At 41.9% G+C, this 17703-nt stretch overlaps 1 protein-coding gene across 10 annotated transcripts in view; it reads right to left on the bottom strand.

Annotated features, from left to right (window-relative positions):
• SFMBT1 (Scm like with four mbt domains 1) overlaps positions 1-14976 on the bottom strand; it is a 106345-nt gene extending 91369 nt beyond the window's left edge. For 2 of the 10 annotated variants that reach the window (XM_033132600.1, XM_033132603.1), the window contains exon 1: positions 13228-13531. The gene's annotated coding sequence lies outside the window, so the exon portion shown is untranslated. Of the gene's footprint in view, positions 1-1792; positions 1815-3974; positions 4048-13227; positions 13532-14086; positions 14347-14726 lie in introns of those variants that run through there. The other 8 variants (XM_033132601.1, XM_033132597.1, XM_033132598.1 and 5 more) reach the window with 8 other exon arrangements.
• Between the last annotated feature and the right edge of the window lie 2727 nt (positions 14977-17703).

The following is a 17703-nucleotide window of genomic DNA, read 5'->3' on the forward strand; positions in this document are numbered from 1 at the left end:
AAAGGCTTGGAAAGGGATTTGAAGGAAAAGTTCACGGTTAGTTTTTATTTTACACTGGGCCTTTTCTCCATTAAAAACAAATATTTTAGCTTATTAGAAATTCTTCCACTAACAATATATGAATAAGTATTCACAGACCACTTATTCCCTAACATTTACTCCCACAAAACTTATTTCTCAAAACAGCACCTTACAAAGATGTTAGCCCCTTCCCACACCCGTCAAAATATCTTCCATAGTCAGCACTTTGTACCTTCCTGACAGCACTTAAACACAAGCTGTTCTGTATCACGTCTCATCCCAGGACTATAAGCTCCTCCAGGGCAGGGAACTTCCTCAATTCTGCATTCCCTAAACCCTTGGCACCACTGCTTCCCCTCACACTTATTTAGCATTTACTAAATGAATTTCTATGGTATCGGGTCATGGTAACTCCAATTCACTAATGAGGAAAAAAATACAACTTTCCAAAGCAGCAAATTCATTCCTGCCTCCAGGGAGGGGTAGTCATTTTCACAGGAGAAGGAAATTCAGTGCCTGACATCTGCCTTGAGGCCAGTACTTCTAACTAGTCCTAATGTGCACACTAGCCAATCAGGAGTGCCCTCTTCACTAAGAATGAACAGAAGAATCTGAGAGGTCATGAAAGCAAAGTCCCTGTGTAAATGTATTAGGCGTTATCCACTGGTAATTTGCTTGCTCGTCAGTCTTCTTCAAAACCTCTGGTCAAAACATGCCTTCAAGCCACGGTTTCTTTCACCTGTTCTTTAAACACTAGTTGGTCCAACTTGCGAGGCTGTCCTTTTATTCAAAAAGCCTTTCACAATACAAAGAACTTGACTAACCCTAATTGCCTGCTGATTTCTATATAGCACCCCCCTTTTATCTATAAGGGATATGTTCCAAGACCCCCAGTGGATGCCTGAAACCACAGATAGTACCGAACTCTACATACACTATGTTTTTACCTATACATACATAACCTTTCATTTAAAGGAAGCGCTTTATAGCTTTTCTTTGGCATTCTCCAAACTGCCAGCATCATTACTCTTGCACTTTGGAGCCATTAAGAGTTACTTGAACATTACTAAGGGTTACTTTTGGGGCCAAAATAAGGGTTATTTGAACACTAGCACTGAGATACCATGAGTTGGTGTGACAGCCAAGATAGCTATTAAGTGACTTGTGGGCTGGCAGCATATATAACGTGGATACCCTGGACGACGGGATGAATCATTTCCCAGGCAGCACAAAGCAAGCCGGTGCGAGATTTCATCCCGCAAATTAGTCAGTGCACAATTTAAAACTTATGAGTTATTTCTGGAATTTTCCATTTAATATTTTCAGACCACGGTTGACCACAGGTAACTGAAACCGTGGAAAGCAAAACCGCAGATAAAGAGGGACTACTATACTTTTTTTTCTCAGATAACTTCTTGAAGGAAGTTAATGTGATACTGTTTCTTTGCCACAATTCCAACTCTACAAGTCTATAAATTGCAACTTTTTGTTTCTAGACTAACAAAGAACTTGAGACTTATTGATGAGTCCAAATTTCCTAAGCTCTCCTCAGCTAAAAATCAGTTCAGTAAAAAACTAGAGCACTTTTTCCCCCATAGCTTCAAAATTTACAAAACTTCTCCATTTCTAAGCAGGACTGGCTCGTGGAAGGGGGGCAGAGATTATAGGCAAACCCCAAGCCCATCCAACTCTCTTCTACCTGTACTGATGCCTCACCCCGTCTCGGACCCCCAGGTCCTCATCCAGATATTCCCGTCATCAGTGTTCTCACCATGGTAACAGCACTGATTCGGTAACAGTGGGTCCACTGGATTCCATTCTAAAGCTCAACCTGTGGCTCATGCACCTGTGAACAACAGGCTCTGATCAGTCACACCACAGCAAAGGAAGTGGACTTGCCCTACCCCATGCCCACAGAGAACCAGACTGCTGATTGCCTCTTTGTAATTACTACCATGAAAAGTAAAGCAAATGACTATGCCCTTCAATTTGATTTTTACTAATGAAAATGTGTTTGTCAAAGATCTAAAGATACGCAGTTATCTTGGAAAAGTGATGTTATAAATTAATATAAAGAAAATGAAGTTGAGGAAAGGAATTTTGCTAACCTAAAACATTAATGAAAATAGACACTCCAAGTAGCAAAATATGCAAAAGACTGATTTCTCATTAAAAAAAATTTCTGAACATTCAGAACTAAACTATAACACTGTACAAACATCTCTGGAGTTAGAAAAAAAAATTTCCTAGCTCAATTACAGGCTGGTTGTTTATTCAGACCTCCATTTAGCATACGTGTATTTGCCATGCACTATCCTCAGTACCAGGGATGCCATGCTGGTTAAAAGAGACCCAACTCCTGTCTTCATGGAGTTTACAGTGGTAAATAGAAGGAACAGTGCATTAGTGTACTGTCTAGTTCTCCCACAAGGAACAATAAGGAAAAACATCCCTGGAGGAGGTTTTAATATTCTCTACAGTATGGCTTCAAAGCATTTTATAATAAATTAAAATTTGAAAATTAATATATTAAGATGAATTAAAAGTAAGATAATTTTATATAGAGACAAGCGTCATGAGGAAAACCAAACAGTAATGAATGAGTGCCTGGGGAGTAGAGGTAAAGATGCCTAACGAAGGCTTCATCACTGACCGGAACCCTCTATGATGAAAGGAACTGGGTGTAATACACAAAACTTAGCACACTTCGAGCGACAGAAAAAACATACGGCTGGATTGCAGGACAGACAGAAAAGTGAGGTGGACAGGAAGAAATCACAAAGGGCATTTCATTACAGGCCACAAAAGGAGTTTGGGGATTTTATTCTAATTACTACGGAAAGCCACTGGCAGGCTCTAAGCGTGGGAGTGACAAGATGGGATCTGATTAAACATAATAGTTTCTCATTTAGAACACAATACATTTTCAAGTAAAAATAAAGTTGTAAGTGGTGGTGCTGTAGTATTGCTTCTGTGCCTTCATTCAGCTACAATTTATCTACTGCCTACTTACTCTCTGCAAGGTTGTCTGTAAAGTACTGATGAGGAATAAAACAGGGTCTCTGACCTTGAGCTCACAGTCTGGTAGAGATGAGAAACATTAAACAAATAATTACAATTGTAGTATTTATAAGAGTGGAATATGTAGAGTGCCCAGGACAAAGGGTAGTTAATCCTGCCTGGGGGTGTCCAGGAAGGAAGACTTCACAGAAGACATGAGTTTTATAAGGACAGACAGGGATCTCCTTAGTGCATTCCTCTAAATACAACATCCAAACCTCCTGAGGAACACAAGAAAATTTAGGGACTACCAAAGACACTTTTAAAGTATTTATGTACGATTATTAAGGTGGAATGGGGGGTGGGGAGCGGGGGGAACGAGTTAACATAAAACTTGCAACTGCAATTTCACAGGTATTGGTGAAATAATGTTTTTTTAATTAAATTTTATTGGGGTGACAGTTGTTAGTAAAGTTACATAGGTTTCAGGTGTACAATTCTGTAATACATCATCTATAAATCCCATTGTGTGTTCACCTCCCAGAGTCAGGTCTCCTTCCATCAGAAATAAGGCTTATTAAGAACTTCAAAAATTTGGTTTTCCTACAACACTGAAATGCAGTAGTCTAAATGTCACTTTAACAAGTGGGTCTGTGACTCTGTTCATGTGTGTCTGTGTGTTATCCATTGTGAATTGGGGTTAAAACTTCAAACATATCAAAACTTCAAACAGAGAGATTTTGAAAAAATTCCAAATACTCTCCACTAGATTCAAAAATTGTTAAAAACTTCCTTATTTGCTTTACCTTTCTATGTATGCGCATATATATGTATATGTGTGTGTATACATATATATCATATATATGTACATATATCATATATGTATATATATGTATACATATATGCACCTTATGAGTCATTTGAACAGTGTTGAAGACATCACAATACCTCACCTCAAAACTCTTCAACTTGTATCTCCCAAGAATAAGGGCATTCTCCTATATAATCACAATGCCATTTTCACACCTAAAAGAAAAAAAAATCAACAATTCTTTAATATCACCTATTATCAGGTACATTTTTTTTAATTTTTAGTACAAAGGGCTTTGCTGAGAACCTTACAGAAGGAATGTATTTTAATAAACTGATTTATTACTTGTATTTCATTACTTTTATCATTTTTTAATTCAATTTATTTAAACTAAAAACAAAAACAAATCACCAATTTCTCCCCACCTACATCCCCCACTTCTGGCAACCACCAACCTGTTCTCTGTATCTATGAGCTTGGCTTTTGTTTTTTGCTTTGTTTTTTAAGATTCTACATATAAGTGAGATCATACAGCATATGTCTTTCTCTATCTGACTTATTTCACTTGGCAGAATGCCCTCGAGATCCATCCGTGTTGTCACAAACAGCAAGATTTCCTTCTTTTTTATGGCTGAATAATATTCCACTGGAGACATATACTACGAGCTCTTTCTTGATTCACCCACTGATGAACACTTAAGTTGTTTCCATATTTTGGCTACTGAAAATAATGCTGCAATGAACATAGTGGTGCAGGTACCTTTTCAAATTAGTGTTTTCGTTTCCTTCAGATAAATACCCAGAAGTGCAACTGCTAGATCATATGATAGTTCTGTTTTTAATTCTTTGAGAAACTTCCACATTGATTTCCATAGTGGCTGCTCCAATTTACATCCCCACCAACAGTGCACAGGGGTTCCCTTTTCTTCCCATCCTAACCAACACTTGTTAGTTCTTGTCTTTTTGATGACAGTTATTCTGATAGGTGTGAGGTGAGAGCTCATTGTGGTTTTTATTTGCATTTCCCTGATGGTTAGTGATCTTGATCATCTTTTCATATACCTGTTGGCCATCCTTATGTCTTCTTTGGAAAAATGTCTATTAAGATCATCTGCCCATTTTTAAATCAGATTATTTGGGGTCTTTTTTGTGTGTGTGATTGAGTTCTATGAGTTCTTTATACAGTTTGGATATTAGTTCCTTGTCAGATATACGATTTGCAGATATTTTCTCCCATTCAGTAGGTTGCCTTTTTATTCTGTTGGAGTTTCCTTTGCTATGCAGGAGGTTTTTAATTTAATTTTTAATTTGATATAGTCCTACTTGTTTATTTTGGCTTTTGTTGCTTTTGCTTTTGGTGTCAGAGTCAAAAAAAAAAATCATTGCCTAAACTGATTAATTTATTATTAATTGCATTTCATTATTTTTATTTTTAAAATAATACTTTATAAAATTTAAGTTAAAAGTCAGATTTTTCAAAGTTAATTTTGAAAATATTAAAATAATTGTAATCAAGTATGGCAAAAAGTATGCAAGTGGTACATGCCAGAGTGACATTTTGGGAGCACTGCATTAGTGGAAGGACACTCTAGGCAGAGGGACAGCCACAGAAAAGGATTTACAGAGGCGTGTGGTCTCGGCGCTGGAGTGAGGGCACATGTTGGGAGGGAGATGAGCTGGGTAGTGACTGGAGAGGAGCTCTTCGAGGATTCTGTGCGCCTTCCTCAGGAGTTTGGATATTACCCTGCTAGTAGTGGGATTCTTTATGTGATAAAATCAAGTTTGTTTTAAAAAATCTATCTGGTCACAGTATGTTGGAAGGACTGAAGAGGCGGAGAGACGGGGGACAATTGGAGGCAACAGAACAAGGATTATATTTTTCATTGCAAATATATAACATTTTAGTTACATTATAGGTTGAATAAACCTGCTATATTGGTAAATGAACAAAACAAAAACAGTAAAACCTAACTAAGTTTATCTTGAATATTCATGTTGTGGAAATGCAGCATTAAAGAGAGAAAGATAAAGTCAGTAGAGACACATAAATTTTGAAAGGAATCCTTGAGCACTTTGAAGCATTTAATAGAGCTGGCTCTTTTTAATACCTAGTTTCACTTTCTATAGTAGCTTTCCTTTTCCTTGGCAGGATTCATCACTGGTACTAACATTATGTTTATCAGTCACAATAGAAATAAATATTTCCAAAGAAAACCAATGGGGAAGGGGTGGGGTGCGACCATGCAGAGTGCCCACAGGGCACTGACAGCAACTCCAGGGAGCTCCATTTGGAGTCCAAGGGGAGGATTGTAAGGAGACTTGGGTGGTCTACCTGGCAGGACAGGATGCTGGCCCTTCACTCCTCTTCCACCAGGAGAACTCTAGTTTTATTTATTTTACATATTGGGCTTCTTAGAAAGATTTCATTTGAAGAAAGAATTCCATAGCTTCAAAATATTTGAAAGCCAAGGAGTCAGAACTGCACGTTCTTAAGTTAAGAAGTTGGTAATTCAAGAATATGATTCCGAGTTCCAGGGGAAAGCTGCCAGGGGACAAAACAAACACCATCACTGAGGAGGAATGTAAAGAAAGAGATCCAGGCAGATAGGCCTACTAGAGGAATAGCAGCTTTAGGGTAGAGTGAAGGGTTGTTAGGGACCTGCGGATTTTGAGCGGCCAGTGAGGCATCCAAAGTGGAGAGGTTCAAACAGCCGAGAACGTAAGCATCTGAAGTTCAGCAGAAAGGTGTAGGAGGGCAGCAGGGCTAGGTGAAGTCTAAATATGGCTGAGTCCACAGAGAGAGACGTAAAGAGAGAAACGAGAGGGTTTGAAAGGTCATAGAAAGCAAAAACAAAAGGGTCTGCTTCAAGACAGGAAGGACCGTGTGGAGATATCGAGGACCACTTCAAGAGGAGACCCTGCATTTGGGGTAGTCTATGTCCAGGAGCAGAGAGAGCACAGGCTGGACTGATTGGGGATGGTGTTCTACAGAGAAGAGGCCAAAGAAGGGCTTCAAGAGGGCCAGAGTAAAGGGTATTGGCCAGGAAGCAAACGAAAGATTAGACAACGGTCCGGCTTGAAGGGGCTGGAACTCTGAGAGGAAAAGGAGGTCACAGGAGGTCAAGGATGAGACAGGGAAAATCCAGCACCAGAACCTGAGATTTCACTAGTAGAGATATTCTGGAAAGAGCTCCTTTCAGATAAAGTTAATAGGAAGCCAAAATCAGGGTAAAGGTCAATGGCTGGGGAAGGAGGACAGGGACCAGTGTCTTCAGATCTCTGTTGTGTCGCAGGCCCTGGGTGCAGCTATAGGAGTCGAGGGGCTCTCCTCAAGCACTCACTGCAGAGAAGGGAGACCCACACTCAAAAAGGGGAAGCCAGGAGCGCCCTGTTTCCCTTGTCACAGCCACTACTCACAACGGGATCTGGCAACAGAGTCATTTAAAGCTTCTCTCGGTTTATACCCAGGAGCCCCTCTGTGCCCTAAAGGTAAACCAGGTATATAGTTAATGCCTAGGGAAGATTTAAGTGTACTTCCCAGTTTATACAGTGTTACTTGTATTAACAACAATACAAACTATGTATACTTTAAATGCAAACGTAACTCATGATTGAGAACTGGAAAACCAACTTTTAAAGCGAAACACAACAAAAATAATAAGTATTAATTACATTAAGAGGTCAAGAGGCTCAGATGCCATAAATGACCATAACAACAAAACACCCAGTTTTTCACATTTCTAGCTTTAGCTACTAGATAGACCACTTACTGCTACCCATTTTGCTCAATAAAAATGAAAAAACTAACCAAAATGAAACCATATTCCTGGAAAGAACACCAACCTATTAGTTCGGGTTTTTTTGTTTTTTTTTTTTTTTTAAAAGGAAAGGATGTCTCTTACAACAATTTACTTAGAAACTCCATATTTTACAAATTAACAAATTCAACTTTTCAAAATATTTGTCAGCTCAGGAGTATAATGATACATAATAAGGATAGAATGGTGTAAAACAAGGTGCTCACTGGTACTCTGGGGACAGTATACTGCCTAAGAAACATACTTTCAGAAAAGCCTTACTAACTCTAGAGAACAATTAACCACTCTGATTTTCTTAAGAACTAACCAGTAATTTAAGGCACACACAAATCAGGCCTGCTTCATGACACTGTCACTTCTTCAAGGGTTTCAAGATAGTCAAAAGCACTGTAATCAAGATGGAAGCAGGGAGGTGATCAAGAGGTACGCTAATACAGGTAATTAGAAATAACAGTAAGAGGAAATAATGAAAGAACTGAACCTCTTAAGCCATTCTCAAAGTGATTAACTGCTCAATTCATAGTCCTTAATTTTGTTAAACCTGCCTTCTCTCCATCTATGACTGGACATCTATATTTCACAAATAGAGTTAAAGTAATATAATAAATCTAAAATATAAAGCATTAGTTGTATGGTATCATTATTATATTATTATGTAGGCTACTGAGCCTCTTTAAATACTCACTAGTTTTCCATTAACACAGAAATGAGAGTGAAATACGGCAAAACCTCCACTAACCGGAACAGCTGGGGAATGAGTCATTGAATAATCATGCCTCTCAGATAGCTGAAGGCTTATTTACAATTCTGAACACACACACTTTTTTGGTTAACTGTCCTGGATAGAATGACCATCAGTGACTATACAGTAAGATGGTATCCCAAGACCCACAAGACTCTCTGTCATATCCAAAAGAGATCAGACTGTAGTGACCTTTGCTTTTACACTTTCCCTGTCTTCCACCCTGTGGTCATATTCTGCTCCCATGTCTCTCGTTCCAATAACCAAGTGTGTGGAAACCGCATCTAAGGAAAGGGTAGCTGGTCCTCACAGCTCTGCTGGCTACCTACAGAGCTCTTCCAAGGGAGATGAGTCCCAGTGTACAGGGTGCTGTGACCTCATTTCACCAGCTGTGGAAATCTTTTTAAAAATGTTATTTCCTCAAAAGGAAATTCTGACACACATGCTACCACATGGATGAACCGTGAGGACATTACGCTAAGTGAAATAAGCCACTCACAAGAAGACAAATACTGGACGATTCTTGTATAAGGTAGACAGAGCAGTCAGTCAAATTCATGAGTCATAAAGTAGAACAGTGCTTGCCAGGGGCTGGGGAGAGAGGTGAATGGGGAGTTACCGTCAACAGATACAGAATTTCAGTTTGGGAAGATGAAAATTTTGAAAATGGACAGTGGTGACAACTGCACAATATTGTGAACGTACTTAATGCCACTGAATTATACGCTTTATAATGGTAAATTTTATGTTATGTATATTTTACCACAGCTAAAAAAATTTTTATTTTAAAAATAATGAAAATTTACTTCCTCATTATTCACTATGTTCTAGACAGGCAGTATGTTAAGTGCGTCTGTGCTATCATCCTCTAATCACTCCAAGGTTATTTTATAATGACACAAGTAAAAATGAGCCAAAATGGTTTCTTGTAATTATGATTCCAAACTACCATATACTATTTTTAACATGGAAAATGCATGTTTTATAGGAACTGATGCATAAGAAAGAACACTACCAAAAACTCGGGAGGCAAGCAAGGATCCTAGTCTGGGTAGCAAATTAATGTGAAAAAAAATGAAAAACTGTGATAATTCACAAGTGGCCTTACCACTCAGCACATATTACATAGCAGCCATCTCAAACACTTTTCTTAAAACTATTCAGGGTAAAAAAAAATTAATAATAACTTGGAATTCTAATCAAAGTGCTTGTTGACAGACACTTTAAATTGAATTTCAGCAGGAGAAACTCTTGAGGTATTTTAATAACTGCTAAATTTCTCAGTCCATCTCATGTTGTCATTCCAAATACATAACTGTCTTGCATCTCCAAGTGACAACAAACCACCTTCCATCTTTCATCTAACACTCTCCAAATGTCATCTCAAACCAGAAGCAACTTTCCTAGACCAAGCAGATACTCTCAACTACCCTATCCGCTCCGAATCAGTCCCGTAATTAACCTTTCTTTAGGTTAAGCAAAAGCATCCAAAGGGACCTGCATGCAGCACAGGTAGAAATGCCACCGTATCGCCTCTTCATGCACAGCCAAGTGCGTGGCTCTGAAGCTACACAACAATCAAACCACAAAGTTCAGAAGCGATTCAACATAATCATTTAGCACAATATATAGACTAGATTGTTTGTTTTTTAATTAGGTCCTTGAGTGATCATCTAAAGATAAAAAGAGCTGAATAAGGTTATAAACATCTTCTTGAATAAAAGAAACTAGAAAATAATTGTATAGTAATCTTCAGGTACCTCTGAGTTATATATAGCCAAAGGTTTACAATCAAACTTGTTATAACTTCTGCAGTGAAGTCATAATTTTTCTATTAATAACTGGTCTTTGTTCTTATCCTCTCTCCCACTTTTGTAAAGTTTAAAAATGAACTTGCAACAACCTGACCACATCCTTTCTATTTTAAATCATTTTCCAATGGGGCTAGTACCACTTGAAGCAGCATACAGTCATAGCAAAATCCCACTCCCCAAAGTCTAATGGTTCAAAATCTCCCAGGTTACCAAAATCCCCAGACACTTTCCTCCAATTTAACAACTATGTATAAGGAAAAATATTTTTTTCAATTATGAAACGTCACAGTCAGATAACAAATGCAATTTACTGAAAGAAAAATTTCCTGCCGTAACAAAGAGGTACCATTTACTGATTAAATGTTCCTTTATTTTCACTTAAATTATCCTGAAATATTGGCTAACCGCCAAATAATTACAGAAAGTAAAGTTTCAGGAAATTGTAAGATAGAAAATTTTTAATATAAAAACATTTAGCATTCAAATTACCTACCTACAGAATTGTCTTCTGCTTTTTGGATTGCATCCATTTATTTAATGTGAACATAACATGATTATCATCATTAAAAAAACCAATGAAGTTTAGACAGTTCACCTTTTCTACAGACTTTAGAATCAAACAATATTTGCTTCTACACCATCATTCTATAGCTAAGCCCAGTCTAGTTACCACTGTGAAAACAAAAATACCCTACAGAAGCAGCAAGATTATGGATAGGCAAAGTATTCTGAAAGAGAAAAATCAGAGTTTACAAGGAAACAAAAATCAAAAGAGGAAATTCTCTTTTATATGTATTTTGTTTCTCATTGTACATCTCTTTAGTTGCATTCTTAAATTTTTAATCTGTTTTAAATTAAATATCTGATAATGCAAAAGCTAAGAAATCTACAAAGAGCCACATACAAAAAAAGGTGGATCAATAACTCAATAATCAATTACTCTCTTGAATGTTGGGGTAGAATGACCAAATCCAGTTTAGTTGTTAGCCAGTTGGCTAGCTAACTTAGTCACAGAAAAACAAAATTATTTCACAAAAAGAAAATCTTTGAACTTTGTGGACTATGCCCCGTACATCCCTACCACAGGCCTTACACTGTTCCCAACTTTCACAGATATTCTCACAGTGAAAAATACACAGCCTCTAACACCTCTCCTTCAGCAGCAGAATAAGGTACAAGAATGTTTTTTAAAAAGGATAAGAAAATTGTTGAAGTACTCGCTTCAGTGGAGAATATAAAAAAGCCTAACTTCCTAGAGATCTAATGCAAAAAGCTATCTTTATCATGTTGAATTTTTTTTCAGCTTACACCTGACAATTTTAGTTACCTTTTGTTTTTGCTTTCATTGCTAGAGTTTTAATTATTTCAAAAGCCAACTGAATATCCTGCATATATAAATCAAGTTAATTGCTGTCATTTAAAAGGTTGTTGAAAGCTTTATACCCACATTCTTTAATTCACTGAACTTTTAAAAAATCAATTTTCATTCAATTTTCTCAGCAAATTCCTGGCTTTAAGGAACTGATTCATCTACTGACACCTAAACTCTGACTTGTTGGGAAAGTTCATGTCAGCAAATATAACACCTGTATTCCAAACATGGGAAGTAATAGATTAATACTGGGCCTGTGACCACAAGGCCTCCCCAGAAGGACAGGTTCAAACCTGCAAAGTACTGCTTCAGCTAAAAAGTGACCTTCTGATTAAGAAGTCTCCAGGGTCAGAATTTTTAGTTATTCTAGATAGTGAAAACTATAACAATTGTTATAAAAGTATTTAGGGTCATAGTGCAATGACCGTAACTCCAGGTTTACACACCTGTTGTCCTTCAGCTTAATTATTAATATTGGCCCCTTTCACCCTCAAAAGGGTCCTGTTTTGAAGCAATCCTGATCAGTAATGATAGGAGTCAGAACAGTGGTGCCTTGTGGAGGCAGGAAGCGTTTACTTAATGGGAGGAATGTAAAGGGAGCCCCTTGGGAAGCTGAAAATGTTCTATACCTTGATCTGAGTGTGGTTATCAGGACACACACATATGTAAAAAGTCGTTGAACTGTATTCTTAAAGATCTTACTGCAAAGTAGACCTCAATAAAAAAAACTTACCATAATTTTAAAAACACACCAAAAAATATTTTTAAATGTCTTATGCAGGTAATGAATGACGTGAAATATAAAATCATCCTAGCTATAGCTACCAAGATGTTTTTCCTAAATGTATTTTAATAAAGATGCATACTGTGAGTCCTTTTAGGTACGACCTTTCAAAACATACTGTGATTTTTTTAATGTTTCATTTTAAAAAGTCGCCAAGTTTTAGAACCAAAAGCACACAGAAAGATGATCTATTCAATCCTCTAATTTTGCAAATAAGTAAAAGCAAACCCATAAGGTTAAGGGTAAAAGACTACCCACAATAATACGGCTAGTAAATGACAAACGGTAGTAACAGAACTGTTTCCTGATCTTGGGCCACTCCTGTTTCCAGCAGGCCGTTACTTTTCTGCCATTGTAAACAAATGTGAACTCTGAATCTACCTGTGGCCTAGAATGATTCAACATATCCCTCAAAACACGGGGCCAAAAGGCCCCAAAGAGCACACACGAAGACACACTCATCTTCCTCCTCTCAAGACAGCTGGCAAATGAAAATTACATTTTCATGCATTTTACTACCGATGCAATAAAGTAAATATAACACCTTAAAAATACAGTTTAAAGAGAAGACAATGCAGGGATTAACAAAATCCACCGTTTCCTTTCACATTTCTTTGATGTTTACTTGGTTATGAAACTATGTCACTGCTAAGTAGGACTCCCGAAACATGACGTGGGGCGGGTCACCAGCACCGCTTTGAGTGGCCTGCAGAGAATAACCCCCACTAAACAAAAACCCTGTCTCTGGCAGAGGTGACCAACCCCCACCTCCCGGCAACTCACAAGCCCTGTAGGTGACCCGTGCTTTACGGCTTAGTTTTAGACCGCAGCGAACAGTTGACATCTTGTGAAAAACTTAACATACATCCTTTCCGCGGGAATTTGTTCTCAGAAGGCGTTTCTGCCCCCCTCAGAGCAGGCCTTGCTTCTCAGAACACTCTGTTCGCCTCTCCACAGGCTCCTCTCAATGTCCAAAACCAGACTTCGAGAACAGAAATCGAAACGGTCACGGACTCCCAAGTGGCAGCTCGGGGCCCGGCGAGCCCCTGACCGCTCGCGCGCAGCCCGGGAAGGCCCGGCGCACTCCACCACGCTGGCCCGAAGCAACCGGTTGCGGCAGCCGCTAGACGCTCCGCCACCGCGCAGCGGCCACCTCGGCCCTCCGAAGTTCGGACCAGCGCGCCCCCGGCCGCCGCTGCGGGTTCGCGCCCCGGCCCCAGAGCGAGCCCGGGGGGCGGGTCCGCGGGGGCTCGGCGGGCGGGAGCTCGGGACGCGCCGGGAGGGGCGCGCAGCAGCGGGCCCAGCGCTCCGGGAACTTGGGAGCTTGCCGGTGCCGCCGTCCGGCCACTTTCCTTTCACGCCCGCGAGACTCGCGCGCCGCGCTGTCCGCCTGGGGCTGCTGGCCGCCGCAGCCGCTCGCCGCCGCGGCGAGGCGCCCAGGCGCGCTCCTGCAGCCCGGCCGGCCGGCGCGCGGGGCCGCGCGAGGCCGCGCGCGGGCGCCGCGCTCCCCCCCGCCCGCGCCCGCCCCCGCCCCCAACGTGCTGCCGCCGCCCGTTGGCGCCTCAGCCTGCGCGCCCGCTGCCCTTCGGCTCCCGGCGCTTTTTCGTTGGCAAAGTTGCGCGGCCGCGTCGAGCGGGGCACCGCGCGGTCCCCCGCCCCAGCGCCGCCGCCGCCCCTTCAGGCCGCGGCGCGGGAAGGCCCAGCCGGCAGCCCCGCTTTTTTACCTGCCGGGAGTTTTCGCGCGCGCGCTCCTCAATCGCTCGCTTTTCCCTCTCTCGCGCTCGTTTTCTTTCTTTCTTTCCTTCTTTTCGCTCCCTTGCACGGGCGCTTTTTCCGCTCGCGCCGCCCGCGCTCGCCCGCTCGCGCCCTCCTTCCTGCTGGGCTCGGCGGAGCGGGGCGGCAGGCAGCTCTCCCCGCCCCCCTCCACCCGCGCTCCGGCGGAGGCGGCGGCGGCGGCGCTCCGCGCTCCGACTCATTCCAATATGGCACGGGCTCAGGGCGCATGCGCCCGCGCCCCCCCCACCCCATCCGCGCTCCTCCCGGCAGCCCGCGCCCCTCGCGCCGCGCGCGTGGCGCCCCCCAGCCCGGCCTCCCCAACCCGCCCTCGAGCCGTCCCTCCCAGCTGGGGCCTCGCTGGTTGCGAGGCATCCGCTGACTGAGGTGCTGGGGGTCCAGCGCCCCCAGCCACCCCCGCCCCTCGTGGCACGAGCCCACAACTTGCCGCGGACACCCCCAAGGCCGTGGCGCAGGGCACGCGGCGGCGCCTCGGGCCCAGACGGCGCTGCAGCCCCGCGCTGACGTGCCCCGACTAGGACATGCGCCCCCCAGGGACCCTGCGCCCACCCTGTCCCTACTCCGACCTACGAGGGAAGGGCCCGCGCACCTCACTTCGGGTTGTGGACGGAGCCCAGGGAACCCAGTGGCGTCTTCGTGTCGGTCCTGGCGTCTGGGCCGGGGCGAAGCTCGCCGCTGGTTTCCGCACGTGACCGCCTCTGGCAAGATGGCATTAGCAAAGGAACGGACGGAGCGGCGGCGGGATCCCAGATGGGCGCGTGTCGCCGTTAGAGAGAGCTGCGTCCACCCGCTTGGCCCACGTCGGGGAATCTGGCGCGTCCTTTGAGACCTAAATTGGCACCCAAGTGCCCCCTGTCTGCGAAGTCAGACTCCGGCCCCGCTGGCGCACCCGATGTCTCCAGGCTTCCGCAGGAGGCGTCCTGTAAATCCGAGTTTTCCTGTCGCTCGGGGCCCCAGCGAGGGGGCACAAGACGGCTGCCGAATTCCGGCAGGAGAGCCGGGGCCGGGGGTCGGGACAGAAGCTCGAAGGTGGCTGCAACAGGCCCCGAAACCGGCGGTTATGTTCCCTGAGCTCGCCCTTTACCCAGCGAGCGCAGGTGCCGGTGGGACACCCCCCTCCCCACCTGCTCTGGAAAGTTCCCTCCAGTAGGGAGCCCCCGCGCCTCTGAGACCCAGGAGAGTGCTGATGGCTCCTGGCTTTCAGGAAGGAGGAGGCGCCCCCATCGCAAGGAGGTCTGTGGTTCCAGATGCGGGCTCAGGCCACTTCCCACTGACCTCACCACTGCCCTGGGAAATACTACCCCACTTTACAAACTTGCTCAAAATCACGCTGCTGTCTGGATTTGAATCCAGATTTTTTTTTTTTTAATTTACCACCACTGAAAAGACAATATGGCAACCAGAGAGAAAGAAAAATGTAAAAAAATGTATCCATAACTACGGAGTGCAACTTTTCACGCAGTAAAACCTCCCTCCTTATATACATGTTTTTACATAGTTGCTACTACACATTCTCATTTGTTTGCTACTCTCACATTTTTCTTTTGTTCACGTGATTCATCTTTGAGGTGTGCGGGTATCCTCATCCTTTCAGTTTCCTAATAGGGCATATTTGGAATCTTTACAATTGTTTGCTAATATATCCTTTAATTGCCGACTTGGGACAAATTCCTGGCAGTCACACATTTAGGTGGAAGGCTAAGGAACGCAGAGTGGTCTTGCTCCACAGTACGGAAGGACTTTTCCCAAAGAATTGGCCCACTCATTCTGCCACCTCCCAGGAACAAGTGTAAGGAGCTTAATATACATTTGTAAGCATTGGGTACCATCTCTTTTTTTCCTTCTCATTTGGTAGTGTCTATTGGTAGTTCAAGATTACTTTAGCATCTCTTAGATGTCTTTAAAAATGAATGTTTTTCCATGCATTTACCACCTGTATTCCTCTTTCTGTGAATAATCTGTACATATCCATCCATCTGTTGGGGACTTGAACCTCTTCTGACTTTGAGTAAGCATTATTTAGATGATAAATACTATTCTTGTATCATCAATGATGCAAATATTTCCCAGCCCACTGTTCTTTTTTGCTTTGATGTTTAATGTGTCATTATAGTCCTTTGTGATTATTTTTATTGCTTCAATGCTGACAAAGTGAGCTTTCTTCCACCCATCTGATAGTTTATTTTCTGCTAGTTTTCTACAATATCATTTTATATTTTATATTTTGATGATTATCTTTCCCAGTTTATTTTGCTGTGTGAAGTAAAATATGGGTTTAACTCACCACCACCATCACCAGTTTTTATTGCTTATGCAGTCATCATTTATTAAATAATTCTTCCCTTATCCTTTGTTTAGTAAAATCTACTTTTATGCTAAGCTTTTGATGTTGGTTGATCTATTTCTGTTTTTTTTTTTTTACATTCAATATTATTTTTTATTAGTTTCAGGTTACAGCATAGTGGTTAGGCATTAATGTAATTTATGAAGTGATCCCCTGATAAGTCTAGTACCCACCTGGCACTATACACAGTTATTACAATATTATTGACTATATTCCCTATGCTGTACTTTACAACTCTGTGACTATTTTATAACTACCAATTTGTACTTCTTAATCTCTTCACCTTTTTCACCCATCCACCCAACCGCCCTTCCATCTGGCAACCATCAGTTTGTTCTCTGTATCTATGAGTCTGTTTTTTTTTTCATTTATTTTGCTCTGTAGATTCCACATGTAAGTGAAATCTTATGGCATTTGTTTGTCTCTGGCTTATTTCACTCAGCATAATACCCTCTAGGTCCATCCAGGTTGTTGAAAAGGGCAAGATTTCATTCATTTTCATGGCCAAGTAATATTCCATTGTGTATATATGTAGCACATCTTTATCTGATCGTCTATTGAGGAGCACTTAGGTTGCTTCCGTATCCCATATCTCGGGTTGATCTATTTCTGAAGTCTCCATTTCCTTTCATAAGCCTCAGTTTAAGCAGATACCACCATATGGATCTAAATATTGGTTCTTTAAAATAGGATCTAACATAGCTAGATTCCCCTCGTGGAGTCTTCTTTCATTTGGAATATCGTTTGATATCCACACTGGTTTATGTGTCCATAGACATCCTAGGTAATCAGGGGTTAACAGTGCTGACTTTGGAGCTGGAACCATTCAGGTTCAACACTTACCAGCTTGGTTACTTTAGCAAGTTACTTATCCCCTCTAGGCCTTAGGATCTTAGTCTATAAAATGCAGATAAGAGTAAGACCTGCCTCACGATCTCAATGCCTGGCACATAGTAAATACTCAGTAAATGTCAGCTGTCATTACTGCTATATTCAGTTCGAAAAAATTTGAGATTTTACATGGAGTTGCATTAAATTCATGAATTAATTTAAACAGATCAAATATTCTATATTTCATTTTCCCAACCAGGACATGGGCTATCTTTCAATTTATCCAAATATTTTAGAATTGAGACATCTTGACTCAAGCCTCTCTCCATTGCTCACTGTTGTGACCTGAGGAAGAGGAAGAAGAGAGAGCCA

Source organism: Rhinolophus ferrumequinum, chromosome 17 (assembly GCF_004115265.2).
Source record: "Rhinolophus ferrumequinum isolate MPI-CBG mRhiFer1 chromosome 17, mRhiFer1_v1.p, whole genome shotgun sequence".
Taxonomy (NCBI): Eukaryota; Metazoa; Chordata; class Mammalia; order Chiroptera; family Rhinolophidae; genus Rhinolophus; species Rhinolophus ferrumequinum.